Source organism: Euleptes europaea, chromosome 13 (genome assembly GCF_029931775.1).
Source record: "Euleptes europaea isolate rEulEur1 chromosome 13, rEulEur1.hap1, whole genome shotgun sequence".
Taxonomy (NCBI): Eukaryota; Metazoa; Chordata; class Lepidosauria; order Squamata; family Sphaerodactylidae; genus Euleptes; species Euleptes europaea.
This window is the reverse complement of record NC_079324.1, coordinates 19645927-19669110: the sequence shown is the minus strand read 5'-3', so window position 1 is coordinate 19669110 and position 23184 is coordinate 19645927.

Below are 23184 nucleotides of genomic sequence, written 5' to 3'. Positions count from 1 at the left end.
CTCTGGGAGTTTTCATTGGGGTGCCGTGTTATTTAGTCCCGGCGCTGAGTATTCCATGGGTGATTGGCAGGGTCCGGCAGGGGTTCCTCTGGAGTAATGGACGCATTATTACTAGCCACTGAATTGCCTGCAAAATTTGCAAGGCCGTGACGGCCTCCTGCATTTCCCCAGAGTTGAATGATTGACGTGGGCCTGAGCTTCCAAAATGGAGAGCCTCTAATCTCTCCTGTGCTGCGGAGGAAATCTAGGGGGTGTGATGGCAGAGAGTCGAAAACATGCACATGCCTGAAAGGATGTTGGATTTGGGCAGCCAGGATATGTGGCTGCTAAAACACAGCGTCCCTGATTTAGACTTCTGAGATCTCAGGCTTCATTTAAAAAATAATAATACAAAAGCTTCGAGCCCTCTTTGATGGTATTGGAAGGCATGGAGACAAAAGTCTAGCGAAGGCTCCGTAGGTTGAGAAGCAGGGCATCTGTGTCCTGCATAGCTTTCCTTTCTCTTCCAGGCAGTCTCCACAGTGGTGGTACAACACCCTACATTCTGAAGGTCCCTCTGTTACCCATATGCTCCCTTCTGGCACCATAACTCCTTCTCACAGACTCTCTTCCCCTGTAGTGGCTGAGAGCGGTGGACTCTAATCCGGAGAAACAGGTTTGATTCCCCACTCCTCCACATGAAGCCTGCTGGGTGACCTTGGGCTAGTCACAGTTCTCTCCAAACTCTCAGCCCCACCTACCTCGCAAGGTGCCTGTTGTGGGGAGGGGAAGGGAAGGTTTGAGGCCCCTTAAAGGTAGGGAAAATCGGGGTATAAAAAACCAACCTCCTTCTTCTCTCCCTTCCCTAAATTCCGCCAAAACTACAATGTGTGGGCTGATATAAAAATGAAATGAGTTTGCACAATCTATTCAATATCAAGGTTGTTTGGTGCAGAATTGGGGAGGGGGACGAGGACTGGGTGTGGAACATTGACTGCCAGGAGTCACAAGATAGACCAAGAAGAGCATTGTGGTCTCGTTATAGTGTTTTCTACTTCGATTTTTTTCTTCTGACTATACAGAATGGCACATTTCCAGAGAGAGAGAGAGAGATGGAGAAAGCGCAGTGAGGCTCCTTGGCAGTGGGCTGATGGCAGTGAGCTGAAGCGAGTCTTTATCTTTGCCTGGAAAGGGGTGGCGACAACCAGTGTGGCATAGTGGTTAAGAGCATCAGACTCTAATCTGGAGAACTGGATTTGATTCCCCACTCCTCCATATGAAGCTTGCTGGGAGAGCTTGGGCTAGTCACAGTTCTCTCCGAACTCTCTCAGCCTTACCTACCTCACAAGGCCCCTATTGTGGGGAGGGGAAGGGATGCCACTTAAATGGTAGGGACTCCTTAAATAGAGAAAAGCGGGGTATAAAAACCAACTCTTCTTCAAATTGTCTGATCTGTCAATCAGATGCCCTTATTTGGGAGACATGTTGGTATTCTTTTAAAGATGCAGGCAGCTTTCCGGTGGGCTTCTCTGATTGGCTCATTGAGTTTCTTCCCCTCCCCTCTCTTTGCTCTCTATTGGTGCCAGTATCTATGCTTCCTCAACATTTCCCATGTACAATATTGTATAGATGCATTTTTGTTAGACCCCTGGAACATCAGATGGAACACCAGGGTGACTAGCCAGGAATTGAGGGGGGTCTCCTTCCTGACAATTCCATTTTCATTTATTGGCTTGTATCCAGCCACGCATTGAAGAATGTTTGTGCTCCGAGGTTTTCTAAAGAGGGGGCAGTGGTTTTGGCTGATTCCCCCATTCCTGCTGCAACCAACTGATCTCTCCAGAATTTTGTTCTCAGGAGTCAGCAGACTCTCAGGAACAACATGAGGGAGGGTCTGCATTGGGAGGGGGGAACTGGCAAAACCCACCACCCCTCCGTAAGAAAATTTAAATGCCCTTGAGCTTTATTTACGTGGATGGATGTAGGCCATTTTATTTAAGACTGTTGATCCTTGCCTGCTGGAACTAAAGTGAATGTGAAGTCCATTCATTTAGGGGCAACAGCTGGCGGTCCCTGTGCCAAATTGGGACCCTTGGTGAGTAAGAAAGGTGCGAAGGAAACAGTGGTTGATTTGCTAGCACGCCCATGTAAAAGATGCAGGAATGCCTTAGCCCCTTCAGAATGGTCTTCTTAGAAAAGTGGTTTCCAGCCTTATTGATAAGGTGACCCACAATTCCAAAATTTATTTGGTATGGTGATCCATCCGTTTATTGTCATGAGAATTTTGGACCCTAGGCCTTTTGGCAGTCATTGGTTTCAGGCATTTTAAGTTCATCTGTTTTAGCACCGTTACTTGAGGCATCCAAACAAAAAATTACTTAATAAAATGCAAGAAGCCTGCGATCCACTCTCTGACCACTTTTGGGTCTGGACTCCCATGTTGGGAAACACTGTCTTAGAAAACTGGCTGCTCTACCCTTACTCAGTGGGGTTCGGGGCAGCAAAGTGATTCTTCTCTCTAATCTCCCTATAGAAAGCTAGATGCTGGGGAGAAGGTTTCTAACCCAGCCCTTCACTCTAAGGTTTACTCATGGGAGTTTTACCTGAGGTTTGTTACTCGCTGGACCCACACTTTCCTGTTGGGAATCTTTGCACCAGCAGTCTCCAAGCTCGAATCAAGAAACATTGGAGTCCCCACCCCTTGAAACGCTGCTTTGTAATTGGCTGGAGTGCTTACTGTGAGTGAAAACACACACACACACACAAATGGAAACCCAAGTGCTGTGTCAAAAAGCATTTTAAAAAACGGAGCTCTCTACAAGAAACGGGGGAGGGGGGAGACGGACAAACTCAAGCCTTGTTTCTAAAATCCTTTCTTATGCTCAGGAAGAACTCTGAGAAAGCAGGAAGCACTTGAATCCCAGCCCCTTTACACACTGCTTTGTAATTGGCTGGAGTGATTTCTGTGAGAGAAATGTCACTCCCCCAAGCTTCTGTGTCCTGCGCTTGCCTTAAGCACAGAGATTTCACCTGGGTTAATCTCGGGAGATGGAAGAATCAGGATAATAGAGGAACAGGAAGTCCCGGGATTTGTGAGGGCTGGGCACGAGGTCATCTCTAATGGACGGAAAACCCGTGACTAACTACAAGAAACAGCCAAGACAGAATGGGGGTGGACGTGAATGAAAGTTCCCATGCATAAACAACCTAAAACTCTAGCATTTGTGCAGGGGAGACTTATTTTTTCCTGTGAGGGCCACGCCATCTGTGTGCATTCCAGACCCAGGTTTCCCACCGCAGTGAGTACTACATAAAATCTGCATAATCAACCATTCCACATGTAATCACTCAACAGTCTTTCCAAAAGCAGATGTTTTGCAAACTTAGCTAGAACTCCGAATCATGAGTAGGGAGTTCTGTAGAATCAGGGCCACCACAGAGGAAGCTCCCAAATGTGCCCCACTTGTCATTTTTTCACTCACTTTAATTATTATGCAGTATCAAGCTGCTTCGTGTGACCTGAAATGGGTGGGCTTACATAACAGAACTCTTCCTATGATATGCAGGGCCTTGCCCACAATTAGTCCTCCTGTGGAGTTGGAAACCACCCCAAAGCTGGTGTGTAGGGTTGCCCACTTCCAGGTTGTGGCTGGAGATCTCCTGCTATTACAACTGATCTCCAGCCGATAGAGATCAGTTGCCCTGGAGAAAATGGCCACTTTGGCAATTGGACTCTATGGCACTGAAGTCCCTCCCCTCTCCAAGCCCCGCCCTCCTCAGGCTCCACCTCCAAAATCTCAAGGTATTTCCCAACCCGGAGCTAACAAACCTACTGATGGCCATGAGCACAGTTGGCTTTAAAAGCAGGTTAGAAAGATTCAAGGAGGAGAGGGCCCATCAATGGCTTCTAGCCTCGGTGACTAAAGGGGAACCTCTGTTGTCAGAAGCAGCAAACCTCTGAATCCCAGTGCTAGGAGGCAACATCAGGGGCAGGCCTTGACCTCTGTGGTCCATGTATTGGCCCTCCAGGGGAACTGGTTGGCCATTGTGTGAAAAAGGATAGTAGATTGGGTTGCCAATAGGGTTGCCAACCTCCAAGTGGTGGCTGGAGATCTCCTGCTATTACAACGGATCTCCAGCTGATAGAGATCAGTTCCCCTGGAGAAAATGGCTGCTTTGGCATTGGACTCAATGGCACTGATAGTCCCTCCCTTCTCCAAACCCTGCCCTCCTCAGTCCCCACCCCCAAAATCTCCAGGTATTTTCCACCCAGAGCTGGCCACCCTACTGGTGTCCCAGCATCACCCTTGGTGACCCGCCTGGGCTATTAAATGCTGTCTGTCTTCCCATCCCCATCTGAGGAGCTCCTCAGCTGACAGGTGCTCTAGCTGACAGGTGCTCTTTGCTTTGGGGGCCCTGTTTTACAAGCTGACCTTCTCCTTCTCTCGCCTGTCACATCAGGCAGCCCACGCTGCCTCTCCCAGACTGGACCACATTCTCCTTTGGGCTTTCAGCGGTGATCGAGTGGCACGTGCGGCGGCTGGAACAGTGGGTCCCGTCGAGGTCCTCGGCTAATTTCAGCCCCCGTGAAAACGAATGCATTCTGGAGTGGTCTTTGCCACTTGCAATGAGGGATGCTTTTTCATCAACTCTGAATTGCCTTTGCTAACGGCATCAGGGTGTTGATAGCTTCTTGTTGCAGGGGAAGCGGATCAGAAGGAGCTGAGCGCATCCCCGGCACAGCGCCCTTCCCCTTTGTGTACCTAACACATTCAGAGGCTGGTTGTTTTAATGGAAGCAGAGCAAAACATTGCCGCTGCAAACAAACGATGCCTCTCTTGTCATGGGCTAGAAAATTGTGCACTGCAAGCCTCTCTGCAGAGGGAACATCCACTGAAACCATTGGCGTGGAGGGAGGCGCTCAGCTTAGAGAGCATCATGTGCCAGCTACGCAGGCACCCAGCCACTGTCTGTCTTGCTCTGCAGTGGTGTAATAGTTAAGAGCAGTGGTTTGGAGTGGTGTACTCTGATCTGGTGAACTGGATTTGTTTCCCCACTCCGCCACATCACCTTGGGCCAGTCACAGCTCTCTCAGCCCCACCTACCCCACAGGGTGTCTGTTGTGGGGAGGGGAAGGTGATTGTAAGCCAGTTTGATTCTTCCTTAAGTGGTAGAGAAAGTCGGCATATAAAAACCAGCTGCTCTTCTAAAGGCAGCTCAAGCAGATAAATTGTCACTTGGCTGAGGTTTTTGGGTACCCTGTTCCGAATGTTGTTCCGGGTGAGCCTGGTCCCAATATTCTGACACAAATGTCTGCCCAAGTTCCTGGCCAGGATAGCAGAGAGTTGAATGGGCTTGTCCTCTCCCCCACCCCCACCCCCCCAGTTACAGCATTGCCGAGGATTTCTTTGGCTGGCCACGTGGTATCCATTCACTCTGTGCGTGTGAGCCACTGAATGTGATGCTTGATGGATTTATGCTGATTAAAGTGGCCCTAATTAACGTTGCCCCCATGGCAACAGAAGGGAAAAGGCAGCGGGTGGGTGGTGTGATCTGACAGCTGGGGTCCAGCTAGTGGAGTATTTCTGTTTCCTTCCCCCTTGTTTGCTACGATGCAAGCTGTGTTTTCTGCACTTGCAATTGAAAGGGGAGTCAAATGCAGCCCAGGTACCCAGGTCAACAAGGTCCCCTCTGTTTCTGCCTCTCTCTCTCTCTCTTAAATGTGTTTTCAGCAGATATCTTCTCCAGCTGCTTTGTGGCCTTTAACCTCACACTCCCTAAGATCCAGCCTCCATGTTACCTGACTGGTGTGGGAAATTATTCCTCCCCCCCCCCCCCATTGTTAATGCTCCAGTCTGCAGCACTCTCTTCAGTTGGAAAGCTTCCAATGATGTTCTGAGTAGGAGACACGGACTTCCTGGGGCCACATGACATTGGTGTGGAAACTTGGCAGGGACCGTGGCTCAGTGGTAGAGCATCTGTTTGACATACAGAATGTCCCAGGTTCAATCCCCGGCATCTCCCGTTGAAAGGACCAGGCAAGTAGGTGATGTGAAAGACCTCAGCCTGAGACCCTGGAGAGCCGCTGCCGGTCAGAGTAGACAATACTGACTTTGATGGACCAAGCGTCTGATTCAGTATAAAGCAGCTTCATCAGTGTTCAACTCTCCATGTTAACAGGAGTTTCTACATGCCAGGCATCGCTCCAAGTAACAGTGAGGCACAGTGTCGCGACAGGGGTGCAAATTACCCTATGGATGAAATGATCCGTAGGCCCGCCCTTAGTGAGTGATCTGATTGGTGGAAACAGCTTGGTGTTAAAAGCAGCATTGGCAGCCCCCTCGGCCAATAGGCTTTCAGCGCTTCTTGCCATCATAGAGATGAAACGGCAGCACTTCCTGCATTCCCCCCCCCCAATTGCAGTGGGTTCAGAGAGTGTTTGGGTCTGTCGGTCAAAGCACTTGTGGACGCTTTCGGTCCCCTTCGAGATGTGCACTGCCTCTCCCGGACCCCAGTGCCGCGCCTGGCTACGTGTATCATAATAGCTGCATTGTATCTGGTTTTTTGGGGATGTGGTGAAATTTTGGTTACCGTGAAACCTGTCAGATTTTCTTTCCATATGTAACATAATCGGGATTTTGCAACTTCTTTGTTAATGTGTGTATATATATACATATATATATATATACATAAAAATATAATATATGTGTATACATTCCAGATATGTCTTGTGTGTGGAATAGATACTCTGGTGTTTGATTAAGCATTATGGTTAATCTTCCTGCACATTCCTCCTCCATGTGTAATTACATCGATGTTTCTTCCGTGGCCCGAGATCTCTCCTGTTTAGCATTTTGGGGCCTTTGAAAAGTACATAATGGGCGGATACTGAGTCACGGTGCTCGTGTGCGTAGTTGCAATAACTGCAACACCGTTCGGTGGACGCCCCCCCTTTATAAGAGAACCAAGGTGATAGAAGCATCCTTGACCCTACCTCTTGGTGCCTGCCTCTTCATATTAAGCATAGAGTAGACATTAAGCATAGAGTAGAACACCTTCAGTGGCTTCATATAGGGGGAGCCCAGATGGACCAAATGATGGTAGGAACAATGCACACATGAAACAAGGCTATTTTTATCACACTTTTTTTAAAGTCCCCCCTTCAAGAAGCTTAGAACAGCTTACATGGTTCCTGCATAGTGTAGTTGTTAAGAGCGGTGGACTCTAATCTGGAGAACTGGGTTTGATTTTTCCACTTCTCCACATGAAGCCTGCTGGCTGACCTTGGGCTAGTCACAGTTCTCTCCAAACTCAGCCCCACCTACCTCACAAGGTGTCTGTTATGGGGAGATTGTAAGCCGTTTGATTCTCCTTAAAAGATAGAGGAAGTCGGCATACAAAAACCAACTCTTCTTTCTCCCATTTTATCTTCACCTGTGATGTGGGTTAGGTGGGACCAAGGTCACCTGGTGAGGTTAATGGCAAAGTGCAGGCTTTGAACCCAAGCAGCTTCCCTGTGTGATAAAATGGGCTCCACAGGCACCTGTCTCTACCATGTGGGATGTTAGAGGTGGGATATCCTAGATGTGCTTGGGAGTGATGCAGTACAGCTGTCCTCATTGTGGTCTGGCAGCTTGAGTCCTGGGGCAGCTGGATAAAACCCCACATTCCCCGTGGTAGAAACGAGTGTTTGTAAAGGCCTGTTTTTTCACACCCTAGTCCTACACTGCTTGCTGGGGTTGAAGTGTAGTCGACTGGGGAAGGCGATGGCAAACCACCCTGGAAACAGTCTGCCTAGTAAACTCTGTGATGTGACATCACCCCATGGGTCAGTAATGACCCGGTGCTTTCACAGGGAACTACCTTTACCTTTTAGTCCTACACTAGTCCTGACCTGGATAGCTCAGGCTAGTCTGATCTCAGGGTCAGCCCTGGTTAGTACATGGATGGGAGACCAGCAACGGCAAACCACCTCTGAACATCTCTTGCCTTGAAAATCCTATGGGGTCACCATCAATCAGCTGCAACTTGATGTTACTTTCCACTACCAGTCACACACTGTCACGTTTACACATACAAGCTGTTGAGCCTGCTGAGGGCCTGGCCCTGTGCGTTAAGGACCATTTGGCAGAAATTTGGCTTGCACACTACCACAAAGATCTGGAGAGAAAAGGAACTGTACGATGACCATCAAGGAAGCATCTGGAATGCCATTAGGTTAGAGTGGACCACGGGGCAGGGTGTGGTGGCTACAGAAGCTTCTGGTAAGTCTCTGAGCACCTGGGGGCTTTTGTTTGCTGCTGTTCTCCATGACAGATACCTTGGCCTTCTGCATCGGCTTCCTCCCCCTCCCCGTTTTAACAGGAACCGGGTTCCACAGCAAGGCAGCTGCTTGAAGATGCCAGATGCCTCTTTCCTCCTCCCTGGGCACAAACATTCTAGGACAACATTCCCCAGCACTCCGGCACCGCTTGGCCCTCGGCCATGCAAGCGATCGATGGAAGGGAGATTTCTCCAGGGAAGGAAATATCAGCTGGTAGGGAGGGGTGTGTGTGAAGTACTTGGGGAGGGGGCCGGAGTTGCTGCTCAGACGCCGCCGGTGTTTGGTTGAACATACGTTTGTGAAATATTTATAAGGCAGGGAACATATGGTGCAAGCCAACACTGTAAAATTAAACATTTCTTTCTTTTTATTCCTTTGCTCAGGGCTTTTTCCCATTAAACATTAATCTCAGAGATGGGACCAAAGGTGTGGAGAGCAGCTGCCATCATTGGGATGAATTCACGGCAGTTGCACTATATGAAAACCTGCTTGCAGGACTGAATTGTCAATGCGCGCAGCCCTGAAGAGCTCTTTTGCTCAGCGCGGAATAAGACCAATCGCCGCGTTGAGTACCACAAAAGACCCAAACTGCACATTTGGATGGGTGTGGAAGGGCAGGGTAGGAACCTTCAGCCCCTTCTTTTGTGCATGCAGATATCATACATGGCTGGAAAATAGGAATCCTCTACACAGCGTAATGCTTAGAGCAAGATATGGCCACGTTATGTTCTGTTCTCTTCATCCATGTTATCCTCGTAAGAACCCTGGAGGTGGGACAGAAAGTAGTGACAGGCCCAATAAGTGTATTGGGTTGGATCCAGCCAGGTTTTTCTCAGGGTCTCAGCCTACCTCTTTCCTACAGCCCTGGTCTCACCTGGCTTTCTCTGTGCACGTCCCGTGATCCTCAGCATAGTCGTCTGCACGAAGGGAAGCCCCCTTCTGCCCTTTTCTACCAGAGCAAAAGTTGGTTGGATCCATCCCCATTCTATCATTCAACATGTGATGTTTAATGATGGTAAATTCAATCTTTTCCCTGTTTGCATCTGTAAGCCCCTGCTTGAAAGGTGAAAGGTCAGATGGGGGCAACGGTGGTCAACTAGCCTTAGGCAACATGAACCAACATATTGAGGGCCCTCGGCCTTTGTGGGGCTCTGCAGTGGCTGGCACTCTAGTCCGACACTCTAACTACTACACATGCTGGCTTTCCTGCTGTGCCTTGCAGGCTGAAGATCCCTGCCTGTAGCCTGATTTTGTAAATTTCATCAGGGTGAGTGCCTCACTCAAAGTATCTCCGCATCCTCATTTTGACTCCCAAAAGAAGAAAAAAATTGAGCAGATTCACGCAAGCTCACTGCAGATGTCTCTCTCTGGGCTCCACCGCAAAGGCCGGCAAGAGGTTATTCCACGTTGACCGGAAAGAAACAGCAGGAACGATGTTCAGCTTTAAGCTCAAGTCCATCACGCCCAGGACCATAGGAAGGGGAAGAGGTCCTTTCAGCTAAACAGGGCAGTGTGGTCTAGTGGATAGAGTGCTGGGTTTGTTGATGGAATCCCACCAGGTTCCAATTCCCTTTCAGTAGCCGTGGGTTGCTTAGTTTAACACAGTTGATGGTGAAGCTAGAGTGCTGTTCTCAGCATAGAGGGCAGGCATGGTTCCGAAACATGATGTGTCATTCATGCGCCAGCCCCCTACTCCATAAAGAACTCCAAGCACATACGCATGAGCAGATGCATCCCACGTGAGCATGTCCAGATGAGTACAAAATGTGTGCGGGTTCTGTCAACCATCTGCTGCTTGCCAGCACCTTAATAAGGGGCCAGGAGAGCTTGACACAGATACCCTCTGAGGCACAATATTGGCCTAGCAGCCCTGGCCAGACTGCCAACAATCATAGAGGCTTCCAATTCAGCCCAGGGGGAGCAGCAAGTTTTAAAAATTAAACTGGAAAAGTTTAACTGGAGACAGGTATTTCTTCGATGTCCAGCTGTGTGGCTGGCACTGAAGGTGGCATGGTTGGGTGGACGTAAAGGCCCGAGAGCCTCAGGAGAGCCATCTGCCAATCTTTGCCCCCCTGTGGTGCAATAGCAGTCACTGCTGCCAGACCTCCTGGGCTCAGCGGTAGTTGCAGGATTGGGCTCTCTTGGAGCCATCAACCGCCTCCAAGCTGGGATTGCAGTCTCCAGGCTGGGAAATTCCTAGATATTTGAGAGTGGAACCTGGGGAGGGGAAGGACCCCAGCAGGGCGCAGTGCCAGAGTCCGTCCTCCAAAGCAGCCGTTTTCTCCAGGGGAGCTAATTTCTGGTGTCTGGAGATCAGCTGCAGTTCCAGAGATCTCCTGCCCCCACCTGGATGTTGGCAACCCTACCCCGCCCAGGCAAGTAAGAACTGGTGGCAGCTGGGAAGGTGGCAGAGGCTGTTGCTTTTCCTGGGAGGGGTGGACCGGCCCTTTAACCCACAGGGAAAGGTCCTGGTGGGTGGCTGCCCTGCAGGGCTGCTGGCAGCAAGCAGAACAAAGCCCTGGTAGCTCTGCCAGTGCTGCAGGGGCCATTCAGAGCCAGCATGGTGGTGTGGCTAAGAGCGGTGGTTAGGAGATTCTAATGGTGGACTCTAGGTGGACTCTAATCTGGAGAACCGGGCTTGATTCCCCACTCCTCCACATGAGCGGTGGGCTCTATAATCTGGTGAACCAGGTTGATTAACCCACTCCTCCACATGAAGCCAGCTGGGTGACCTTGGGCCAGTCACAGTTCTCTCTGAACTCTCAGCCCCACCTACCTCACTAGGTGTCTGTTGTGGGGAGAGGAAGGTTGTAAGCCGATTTGATTCTTCCTTGAGTGGTAGAGAAAGTCGGCATAGAAAAACGGTCTCTTCTTCATCTCAGAGGTTGGGGGCCATGTGCCAGCTGGTCAATGACGTTGGCGAGGCCTGAGCTGAGTAGCCTTTGTAGTGCTGGCTTGTATGGCCACACCATAGGGAGCACTCAGCCTGGCTTGCCCCTAAGGCTGCCAGGCCACTGCCTTTAACCCCCAGGAGTGTTGGGGGCAGAGCATGAGGCGAGGAAACACCAGTGGGCATAGCAATCACTTCTATGTGATATATGTCATGACATTCTAGGTAAAACCATAGAGTTTTAGGGACTACCCTAGAGTGTTGTGATGTCACTTCTGGGCAAAAGCCAGAAGTGACTTTGCAATGCCCATCGACCTCACCTATCCCCCACCCCCACCCCCATGTTTTCCTCCCACTTATTCAAGCAGCGGTGAGAGTCTGGGAAGTGACAGCAGGAGGTCTCCCGCTAATCTGGATAAGCAGACAGCCCTTCTTTTTCCTGGGCAATTTCAGCATCTCAGACCACATTTGATTCCTATCATCCCTCAGTGTGTATTTGCTGGGTGAACAAGAAGAGGAGGAGGAGGAGGAAGAAGAGTTGCAGTTGGGTTTTATATGCCAACTTTCTCTCCCACTTAAGGAAGAATCAAACCGGCTTATAATCACCTTCTATTCCCCACAACAGACACCCTGTGAGGTAGGTGAGGCTGAGAGAGTGTGACTAGCCCAAGGTCACCCAGCTGGCTTAATGTGTAAGGGTGGGGAAACAAATCCAGTCCACCAGATTAGCCTCTACCACTCATGTGGAGGAGCGGGGAATCAAACCCGGTTCTCCGGATCAGAGTCCACCGGTCCAAACCACCGCTCTTAACCACTACACCATGCTGACTCTCTCCTTTCAGCTTCTCAGACCACCCTTGATTCCCAGCACCCCTCACTGTGTGTTTGCTGGGTGAACAAGAAGCCATGGGCGGGTCAGCTAGAGCCCCCTTTCCCTGCTTTCTGCGGCTCTCAGTGAGGAGGGCACAAATGGCATGGAGGCGCCCCCCCCCCCCCACAACCTGGATCTGGCCCTGCTCAGCTGGACTTCTCAGTTCTCCAGGTGAAGATAAATGCTTTCCCCTTGAGTGGGGTCCTTTGGAACCTGCTTCTCAGGTACGGCGTGTCTCTCTCTGGCAAGAGTTTCGCTGCCCGGGCAAAGCTGCTTTGGCCTGAATGACTCCGTTCTTGCAAGCTGGCTGCGCTCTGCTCTGGGAACAGACAGCTTGTTCGGGTTATCTGGTTGCTGTTTTGAAGTGACATGGTTTAGCGATCGACAGCTGTTTTGCCGCTGTAAAGGCCACTCGAGCTGCGGGCCTCCAAACAATCTCGGCAGGATCTTCAACGAACACCTTGCTTGCTTACAAATGATGCATTTGGGATCTAGTTGAGCAGCGAGCAACATGCTGGCAAAAAGCTTCCTCATGTGGTTGAGCACATGCGTTACAAGCAGGAGGTTATGGGTTCAATTCCTGCCATCTCTACTTGGACACGTGAAGAGCCGCCTGATACTGAATCAGAGGTTCTCCACAGAGTCCACCGCTCCAAACCACCACTGTTAACCACTACACCCCACTGGCTCTCTGAAAGCAAGATTCAGGCCCAGTAGCAGCTTAAAGACCAACAAGATTTCCAGGGTAGAGGCTTTCAAGAGGCAAAGCTCCCTTTCTCAGATACCTTATGCCCCAGAAATCTTGTTGGTATTTAAGGTGCTAGTTGACTCAAATCTAACTTCTACCGCAGACCAACACGGCTACCCACCCGCAACTGCTCAAAAAAAAGAAAGCGCTCCTGTGTGGAAGCAAAGGTTGAGCGTAACGTTCCTGTGGAAGCCGCCTTTGTCGCCTCTGTAATGGCTGCTAATTTGTCACACGATCCAATTCTAATTCTCTAGACTTGAACCTGGCGGGTTTCATTGATGGCAAAGGAAGAGGCCACTGTGTCTGTGACGGCTCCGCTCCCTCCCTTCCCCTTTTCAGCTTGTGGTTCTTAAATCTTCTCTTCCTCTGACTCTCCTTATGACAGATGCCCCACCGGGCTCATCCTTTTGCGGTGGAACAGAAGGATTGGCCTGACAGTTTGTTAGCAGCAATTTTTGTGAAAAGCCTCATTGAGGCTTATTGTCCTGACAGAAGAGGGCCCTTAGTCTTGGATGGCAGCACTTTGGGGTCTTTATGTGTGTGTGTGCATAAATTTGCTGGCTGCAAGGGGAAAGGGTTTGGAAAACGGGCGGAGGAGTGGCAAACTTCAGTCTGGCAGAAAGTATTACAGCCTATAAGTGGGCAATTTGCTTTTAATTTTCAAACATGTTTTCTCTTATTGCATCCGCTTGTTCCCAGTGGGAATGCCTCGTCTTCTTCTCTCTCATCAGCCCAGCAATACATTCCCCAGTGCTTATGGTGCTTCAGGAGGCTGAGGCCACGTTCTCCGTGGAGTAACACAAGACCTAGGATGAAACAGAACATCTTGGAGCCCTCCTCTTGCATTCCTGCAAACACTGGCAATAGACAACACAGTGTGGTGGTCAGAGTGCTGGACTAGGGTCTGGGAGATCCGGGTTCAAATTCCCACTCTGCCATGGAAGTGTGTGGGTGATCTCAGGCCAGTCACACACTCTCAGCCTAGTCTACTGCACAGGTAGGGTTGCCAACTTCCAGGTAGTAGGTGGAGATCTCCTGCTATTAGAACTGATCTCCAGCCGATAGAGATGAGTTCACCTGGAGAAAATGACCACTTTGGCAATTGGACTCTATGGCATTGAAGTCCCTCCCCTCCCTAAACCCCGCCCTCCTCAGGCTTCACCCCAAAAACCTCCTGCCGGTGGCAAAGAGGGACCTGGAAACTGTATGCCCAGGGTGGTTATTGGGAGGATAAAATGGAGGGGAGGAGATTGATGATGTAGGCTGCATTTACCAGGATGCACCAAGGCACATCACCTTGGGAAAAGAATCTAAAAAGACAGATTCTTCTGTCTTGTTGGTTGGCTAGTAAGCCCAGTATTTGCTTGCCTTTCAGTACCAACCAGTAAAAGCAGCAACCTTAGCCAGTAGCCCAGAAAGTGCAAGTGGAGGAGGAAGAAGTAAGTGGGAGGAACTCTAGGGCAGAGCAGCAGATGGCATTTGGTCCAGCCTTCTCCTCCCCCCCCCCACATTTGTTTTCGTTACTCCAACCAAAATGGAGTTTTTCACTTGTTTGCAAAGGAACTGTCCTTTCCACAAAAGACCGTTGCATCATCCAGCGTTCACACTGTGCTCCACCATGACAGTGATTTTCAGCTGGTAAGATATATAACTACACCAATTAACAGGCTAGTCCCTGTTGGTTTGCAGCAAAGTTTCCTGCTGCTGCCTGCTGGGGACTTTTCTTCCTCTCGAAGGGAAATCTAAAAAACCAATTTAAGCATCCTTAATGAAAACAGCCCAGAGTTTTCTTGATTTGGGCCAACTTCTGCCTCCCTTCTGTGAGCCGCTTCATGCCTTGCATCGGAAAAATAGGCTTTCCCCCAAAATGAGGACACTCTCCCCCACTAGGGTTGCCATCCTCCAGGTACCAGCTGGAGTTCTCCTGCTGTTACAACTGATCTCCAGCCGATAGAGATCAGTTCACCTGGAGAAAATGGCCGCTTTGGCAATCGGACTCTATGGCATTGGTGTCCCCTCCCCAAACCATGCTGTCCTCAGGCTCCGCCCCCCAAACCTCCCACCAGTGGAAAAGAGGGACCTGGCAACCCTATCCCCCACCCTGGGGAGTTGCATCTGATGAAAAGCTCCTAGACGTATTATCTATCTTGCACAAATATTGTGGTACCCAACCTTTGTTAGATAGGGTTGCCAACTCTGGGTTGGGAAAGTCCTGGAGCTTTGAGGGTGGGGAGGTTTAGGGAGGGGAAGGAGATCAGCAGGTTATACTGCCATAGAGGCTGCCCTCCAAAGCAGCCATGTTCTCCAGGGGAACTGATCGCTGAAATTGGAAGATCTGTGGTAATTCTGGGAGAGAGGCTGGGCTGTGGCTCAGTGGTAGAGCATCTGCTTGGTATGCAGAAGGTCCCAGGTTCAATCCCTGGCATCCCCGGTTAAAAGGATCAGGTGGCAGGTGATGTGAAAAAGCTCTACCTGAGTCCCTGGAAAGCTGATGCAAGTCTGAGTAGACAATACTGACCTTGATGGACCAATGGTCTTACTTGGTATAAGATACCCTTCATGTAAGACCTCTAGGCTAGGGTTGCCAGCTCCGGGTTAGGAAATACCTGGAGATTTTGGGGGCAGAACCTGAGGAAGGCAAGCTTTGGAGAGGGAGGGACTTCAGTGCCATAGAGTCCAATTGCCAAAGCGGCCATTTCTCCAGGTAAACTGATCTCTATTGGCTGGAGATCTCTAGCCACCACCTGGAGGTTGGCAACCCTACTGTAGGCCCTTCAAGGGTTGGCAAATCTTTTAGATCAGAACACCGCTGGCCAGCCAGTTCCTTCTGGGATGCTTTCAAGCAAGGCACAAAGGCAACAGCGACCCTCCATTGTTTACCCCCTGCAGTGGTTGTTCAGAGGTACACTTCTTCTGCACTTGGAGGTACCACTGAGCTGTCATATCTGGTAAATACTGACAGATCCATTGATTTGTCTGATCCCTTCTCCACAGCTGTGTCTAAGCCTGTGGCCCTCCCTCCTCCTTCCGGCAGCCATTTCTGCAAGCGTACTTTGCCTGGGTAGCTCTGCATTTCACAAGTTCGTTAGACTCCTTTAAACCTATGAAGCATCCATTAGTAACCTCACCTGCCATTAACCAGCTCTCACATTTTTCTAATAGGAGTTTAATTCAAGGATGTTACTTTTTCCCCGCTGCCATTTTAGTTCACCTTTCCAGGGAAATGGCACCACGGCGGTGTTTCTGGGTGCTTGAATGAAGGACTTGCGATGGATCTAGCAGGCAGCGTGCCACCTAAGCCGCTGATCTAGCAGCTCTGCTAGTGGACTCGGCCGTTCTCATTCACAGCTATTAGACCTGCTGTCAGGTGGCACTGTATTCGCACCGGCCCACCCGGGCCACGGACCGGGGCAGTCGGAAACAAAGGTAAAGACGGGATTGTAATTAAATTGCCATTAGATGGTTAGCAGATTGCTTGGCAGCTGACAGTGAGTGAAAATGTTCCATTCTGTCATGTTTTATCAGCATGAAAACCATTTGCAAGTGCTCTAATTACAACCCTAATTGCCAATGTGATTAGGGGCCCCGCAGCTGTTCATTAAATGCATGTCACCCTCAGCCAGCAGCCTGTGAAGGGAGTATTTACTTAATGGAATCACACACAAGGTGAGGGCGAGGAAGTCACACCGAATGCGAGTTGTTTAACCGTCAGGATTTTGCCATCAGGCTTTCCGAGTGAGCGGATGGTGGCTTTGGAAATTGAGTCACCGCGGCATTCGCACGGCCTCTGTTTGAGGTATATGAACATCTGCAAAGAATCTGGGAGGAACTCATTTTTGGCTAGTTGGACAGCCGGTAGAAGAGGAAGAAAAGGAGTTGGTTTTTATATGCCGACTTTCTCTACCACTTAAGTTAGAATCAAACCAGCTTACAATCACCTTCCCTTCCCCTCCCCACCACAGACGCCCTGTGAGGTAGGTGGGGCTGAGAGAGCTCTAAGAGAACTGTGACTAGCCCAAGGTCACCCGGCTGGCTTCATGTGTAGGGGTGGGGGAACCAGATTAGCGTCTGACGCTCATGTGTAGGAGTGGGGAATCAGATCCGGTTCTCCAGGTTAGAGTCCGCCACTCGTGTAGGAATGGGGGAACCAACTGGTTCACCAGATTAGCCTCTGCCGCTCATGTGGCGGAGTGGGGAATCAAACCTGGTTCTCCAGATTGGAGTACACTGCTCCAAACCACCGCTCTTAACCACTACATCATGCAGGGAGCAACCTGAAGATACCTAGTTCTCCTTCCTCCCCCGCTTCATTCAAGACCCTTTAGATTTGATCCCCAAGGAACAGGCAAACACTAGGAAACACATTGATAGGTTCCATGCTGCCCTTGAACACCAATGGGGAACACTGCCTTAGACTTTCTGTACTAATTCAGTATATTTTTGTCGTGTCCTTCCCTCAAGCTATTCCAGGTGGTATATTGTGCTTTTTCGTTTTATCTTCACAACAATCTTGTGAGGTAGGTTGAGCTGACACTGTGTGTCTGCCCAAAGTCACTCAGCAGGCTTCAAAGGCAGAGTAGAGATTTGAACCCGAGTCTCCAATCTGGTGCTCTAATCACACCGGCACACTGTCTAATGTTTAAATATTTTTATTTGATATATACAACATTTTTATGCCACCTTTCTGAGCAGTTCGCAACACACAGAACTAGAATAATAAAATACCATAAAATCATTGTCAAATAACCACCATGAATATTGTCGAAGGCTTTCACGGTCAGAGTTCATTGGTTCTTGTAGGTTATCCGGGCTGTGTAACCGTAGTCTTGGTATTTTCTTTCCTGACGTTTCGCCAGCAGCTGTGGCAGGCATCTTCAGAGGAGTAACACTGAAGGACAGAGGCACTGTCCTTGTGTTACTCCTCTGAAGATGCCTGCCACAGCTGCTGGCGAAACGTCAGGAAAGAAAATACCAAGACCACGGTTACACAGCCCGGATAACCTACAAGAACCAACCACCATGAAATCACAGCTGCAGCAGGAAAAAAAATGTCGCCTCTTATCATTAGATCTCAGAAGATAAGCAGGGTCTGCCCTGATTAGTACTTGAATGGGAGACCACCAAGGAAGACCAGGGTTGTTATGCAGAGGCAGGCACTGGCAAATCACCTCTGTTAGTCTCTTGTCTTGAAAACCACACCGGGGGTTGCCATAAGTCAGCTGTGACTTGACCGCACTTTACACACACGAAGATAATAGATTCTGATACATAATTGGTGCCTTTTTGCCAACCAAGGGGACATGATTCAACCAGTGTTAAGCATCTTTAAACCCTGTTGCTGTTGAGAGTTTATGCTTATTTGTTCCACTGTAGTCAACAGGGGCTTACAAAGCTCTTTCCATTGACTGGATTGTGCTTTTGAGAGAAAAATCTGCACATTTGTCCCCCAGAACAAGCCTCTAGTGCAGGCCATCGATTTCCTAGTTTGCACAGTCCCGTTTCAGCTTGCAATTAGCATGCAGCCCCGAAAAGATTCCTCACCTTCTCCCGGAGTCACCTTGGGATCTCTTTGGAATTATTTTGAAAGTGTAAAAAAAAAAATGAAGATGTTAATGACAGGCCTTGAACAGAATATATTTATGGCAGAAGCAGGGTGTTTGGTATGCGGGGATGCAGCCGTGGAAGGTAGCATGCCTGCAGTGGGATGTGAACGCAGATAGGCTTTGGCATGTTGAATAGGTGACAGACGCTGGTCTTGGCTCTGGTGGTGGCTAAATCGTGCCGCGTGGTAAGTCGAGTATGTGATCATTTGAGAGCCTTGGGGAGAAAGACTCGCTCCTCCTTTGGAGCAAACCACCTGGACTTGACACGTGTAGGGAAAGCGAATTGGAGCAAGAGATGCTAAAAATCTGAGCAGGGAGGCCAAGCAAGCCGATGTAATGATGCTCACAATGTTCTTTGCTGGGGACCAGTTTACCTGTGCTGGCTTCCCACTAGCAGCAGCCTAGGAGGGGTTGTAGTGATTAAGAGCAGTGGAATCTAATCTGGAGAACTGGGTTTGATTTCCCACTCCTCCACGTGAGTGGCGGACTCTAATCTGGTGAACTGGGTTGGTTTCCCCACTCCTCCACATGAAGCCAGCTGGGTGACCTTCAGCTAGTCACAGTTCTCTTAGATCTCTCTCAGCCCCACCTACCTCACAGGGTGTCTGTTGTGGGGAGAGGAAGGGAAGGAGATTGTAAGCCGGTTTGAGTCTCCTTAAAAGATAGAGAAAATCGGCATATAAAAACCAACTCTTCTTGAAGGATGCTAGGAAGAGGGTAAAATGTAGAAATGCCAAATAAAATGTCAGAACTGCATCGGAGAATATGGATTTCCCCCAGTGGGTAGATGGGCACACATAATGGGGGTTTGTGGCCAAGAAAGAGCTCCTGCAAAGGTGTATCAATCTGCCACACATCTTGGTATGCCAGACGTCATGGGTTCTGAATGTACAAACTGGGTAAGGCATAGCAGGAGTCTTGAGCTGCCAAGATAGGGAACCAGGAGGACAAATCCTGGGGGGTCGTCTTCATCTGGGGGCTCACAGAACGGGGTATTGTTTTGTCATATGATAAATGGGTTAGGTCTGGGTGATGTGGAGGAGTTATGTTAATTCACACATTGTGAAGTTGACGTAATAGGCCTGTGGACTGTTAGATGTGGCTGTGCTGGGAACTTAATTCCCAAGCATGCATGAGCCCAATTTGAATCAGGACTGTGGCATGCAGGGGAAGGGTGCTTAAACTCCTCCTGCACCATTTTTTCTGACCCGAAATGGTCCCAGGGAGTTGCTGTGTGCCCCATTCTGTAGCCATCGGCACATGGAAGTTTCCCCAACAATAAATACTGGCTTCCTGGGGCCATTTAAGGTCAGGGAAACAGGGCAAGGGGAAATGCTTAAGCATTCTTTCCCCATATGCTGCAGTCCAGGAGGGAAGGGGGCATGATATAACCCGATCTCGTAAGATCTCAGAAGCGAAGTGGGGTCAGTACTTGGAGGGGAGACCACCAAGGAAGACTCTGCAGAGGAAGGCAATGACAAACCACCTCTGCTTCTCGCTTGCATTGAAAGCCCCTTGCTGGGGTTGCCATGAGTCGACTGAGACTTGACAGCATTTGACACACACACATGCTACAGTCTCAGTCTGAATTGGGCCAGCACTTGCCTGGGAATAAAGTTCCCAGCATGGAACTCCTAGCATACATCTAGTCAACGGTCCAGATGTCTGCCTGCCCTGTAGACATTGTAATGTGGGGATCTTATTAATCTGGGGGCCATAGTAGCAGCCTGAAGAAGAATTCTGCTTGCATCAGCTTGATTTATGGCAGAGGTCTGTTTTTGACCAGATACTTCCAGGATGTTTCTAAGCAGTGCATGAAGGTTACAGCTCCTCCCCCATGGCTTGTTCCTAGCTCTTGGTACAGTACCAGTACATTTGCCCCAAGTAGGGTTGCCAGCCTCCAGGTACTAGCTGGAGATCTCCTGTTATTAATTCTGATCTCCAGCCAATAGAGATCAGTTCACCTGGAGAAAATGGCCATTTTGGACTCTATGGCATTGAAGTCCCTCCCCTCCCGAAACCCCACCCTCCTCAGGCTCTGCCCCAAAAACCTCCTACTAGTGGCAAAGAGGGACCTGGCAACCCTAGCCCCAACAGGTCCAATGTTGGTACTCCAGGGCTGTTTCAGATTTGGAAAATGGTGAGGGTAGAAAGCTTAAAAATTCCCTCCTGATCCTGAGGGTCCTAATCCAAATCAGTCCTCTTGTACGCCAGATTACCGAATTTTCCAATCCTGCTGGGAGCTAGCCCTGTTCACAGAACTCCCAGCATTTTGCCTGGTTTAGTCCATAAGGATTCCATGGCCAGTTCCTGGCTGGCCAGCATCTCCTGTACATTTCCAAAGCCAGGAGCAGAAACGAATATCGCAGTTCCTGGCTGGCAAGAATTTAAATAAAGGGATGCGTGGCCTGGGGGAAAGAGGAGCCTGCAAAGGTAATTAAGCTCTGCACCTGCGTAGCTAGCAGAGCAGGACGGTCTCATTTCCCATTAAGCTCCTTTGCCCCAGTCTGTTCAGAGCGCTTGCGGCCCAAACGCACCGGCTCCCAGGGAAACAGCCATTCTTTAAACTGAGTCACACCTCCGCTGCGCTGCCTGGGTTTTATAAGGGCCGTTTCTCCCCTTTTACTGCCACCTTGAAGCTCGGCTGCTTAAACCCTGCTCATCCGTACCCAACTATATTACATATGTATATCTCCAGGTGCTGGTTGTGCATCCTGGCTGGTGTTGGGCAGTGGGAAGCCAGGGAGAGGGAGGAAGTTAGCTGGCGTCATCAGAGAGGCTGGCAAGTTGCAGGTAATAGAAAGAACTGCCTGATAAATGGGTGAAGGCCCCAAATCCAGTGGGTATGCGAGGATGCCAGGCTACCAGGATGCCAGAGCAAAACCATTGACTTGTGCCTTTGAGGGGTGCATGATTTGATCGATTAATCCAGAGGGGTAGTCACGTTAGGGTTGAACACATGAAGCTGCCTTATACTGAATCAGGACCCTTGGTCCATCAAAGTCAGTATTGTCCACTCAGACTGGACAAGGGGAGAAATGGCCCTTTAGGAGAAATGGCATCGAAGGAAAGGGCTAATCCCACCAGCACTAGAGTCTGGGCCCTATTTGGTGCTCTCTTAATGGCTTTTTAAAAAGATGTCAGGAGATTCGATCATGGATCTACCAAGATCTTGTCTAATGGCACCCTCAGTTAGTTGCAACCAAAACACTGAATGACCTTATAGGTCCTTAAAGAATGACAAATGTATTGTGGCATTTGCTTTCATAAGCCAGACTCTACTACGCCAAAGTACTCAGTGGTGGGGGTTGGAAGAGGAAGGGGCCGTGGCTCAGCGTCAGAGCATCTGTTTGGCATAGAGAAGGTCCCAGGTTCAATCCCTAGCATCTCCTGTTAAAAGGACCAGGTAGCAGATGGTGTGAAAGACCTCTGCTGAGATCATGGAGAGCCACTGCCAGTCAGAGCAGACAATACTTACCTAGTTCAGTGGTCTGATTCAGTATAAAGCAGCTTCATACCTACACCTGATCCTCCTAACTGGAGACACGGAGTGTTGAATTTGGGACCTTCTGCATTCAAAGCAGATGCTCTGCCCCTGAGCTATGACCACCACCTCTGCACCCCAAATATAGAGAGAAGGGGGGAATTTTTATTTGTCTTTTTGATGATCCACAGTATCCATAAAATTCTCCTCCAACTCCACAGCTCAAACAATGGATAATGTGTGTGTGTTAAGTGCCGTCAAGTCGCTTCCGACTCATGGCGACCCTATGAATGAAAGTCCTCCAAAATGTCCTATCTTTGACAGCCTTGCTCAGATCTTGCAAATTGAAGGCTGTGGCTTCCTTTATTGAGTCAATCCATCTCTTGTTGGGTCTTCCTCTTTTCCTGCTGCCCTCAACTTTTCCTATCATGACGGTCTTTTCCAGTGACTCTTGTCGTCTCATGACGTGACCAAAATACGACAGCCTCAGTTTAGTCATTTTAGCTTCTAGGGTCAGTTCAGGCTTGATTTGATCTATAACCCACTGATTTGTTTTTTTGGCAGTCCACGGAATCCGTAACACTCTCCTCCAACACCACATTTCAAAGGAATCTATTTTCTTCCTATCAGCTTTCTTCACTGTCCAGCTTTCACACCCATACATAGTAATAGGGAATATGATGGCATGAATTAATCTAGTCTTGGTGGCCAGAGTCACATCCTTACACTTCAAAATCTTTTCTAGCTCCTTCATGGCTGCCCTTCCCAGTCTCAATCTCCTTCTAATTTCTTGGCTGCAGTCTCCCTTTTGGTTGATGGTGGAGCCAAGGAATAGAAAGTCTTGAACAATTTCAATTTCCTCATTGTCAACCTTAAAGTTGTGTAATTCTCCTGTAGTCATTACTTTTGTTTTCTTGATGTTCAGCTGTAGTCCTGCTTTGGCACTTTCTCTTTTAACTTTCAGCAATAGTTGTTTCAAATCTTCACTATTTTCTGCCAATAATGTAGTGTCATCAGCATATCTCAAATTATTAATGTTCCTCCCTCCAATTTTCACTCCACCTTCATCTAAATCTAATCCAGCTTTCCTAATTATATGTTCTGCATATAGATTGAAGAGATAGGGAGATAAAATACATCCTTGTCTGACACCTTTGCCAATTGGAAACCATTCCGTTTCTCCATATTCTGTTCTAACTGAGGCCTCTTGTCCAGAGTACAGGTTGCGCATCAAAACGATCAGATGTAGTGGCACACCCATTTCCTTTAAAACCAGCCATAGCTTT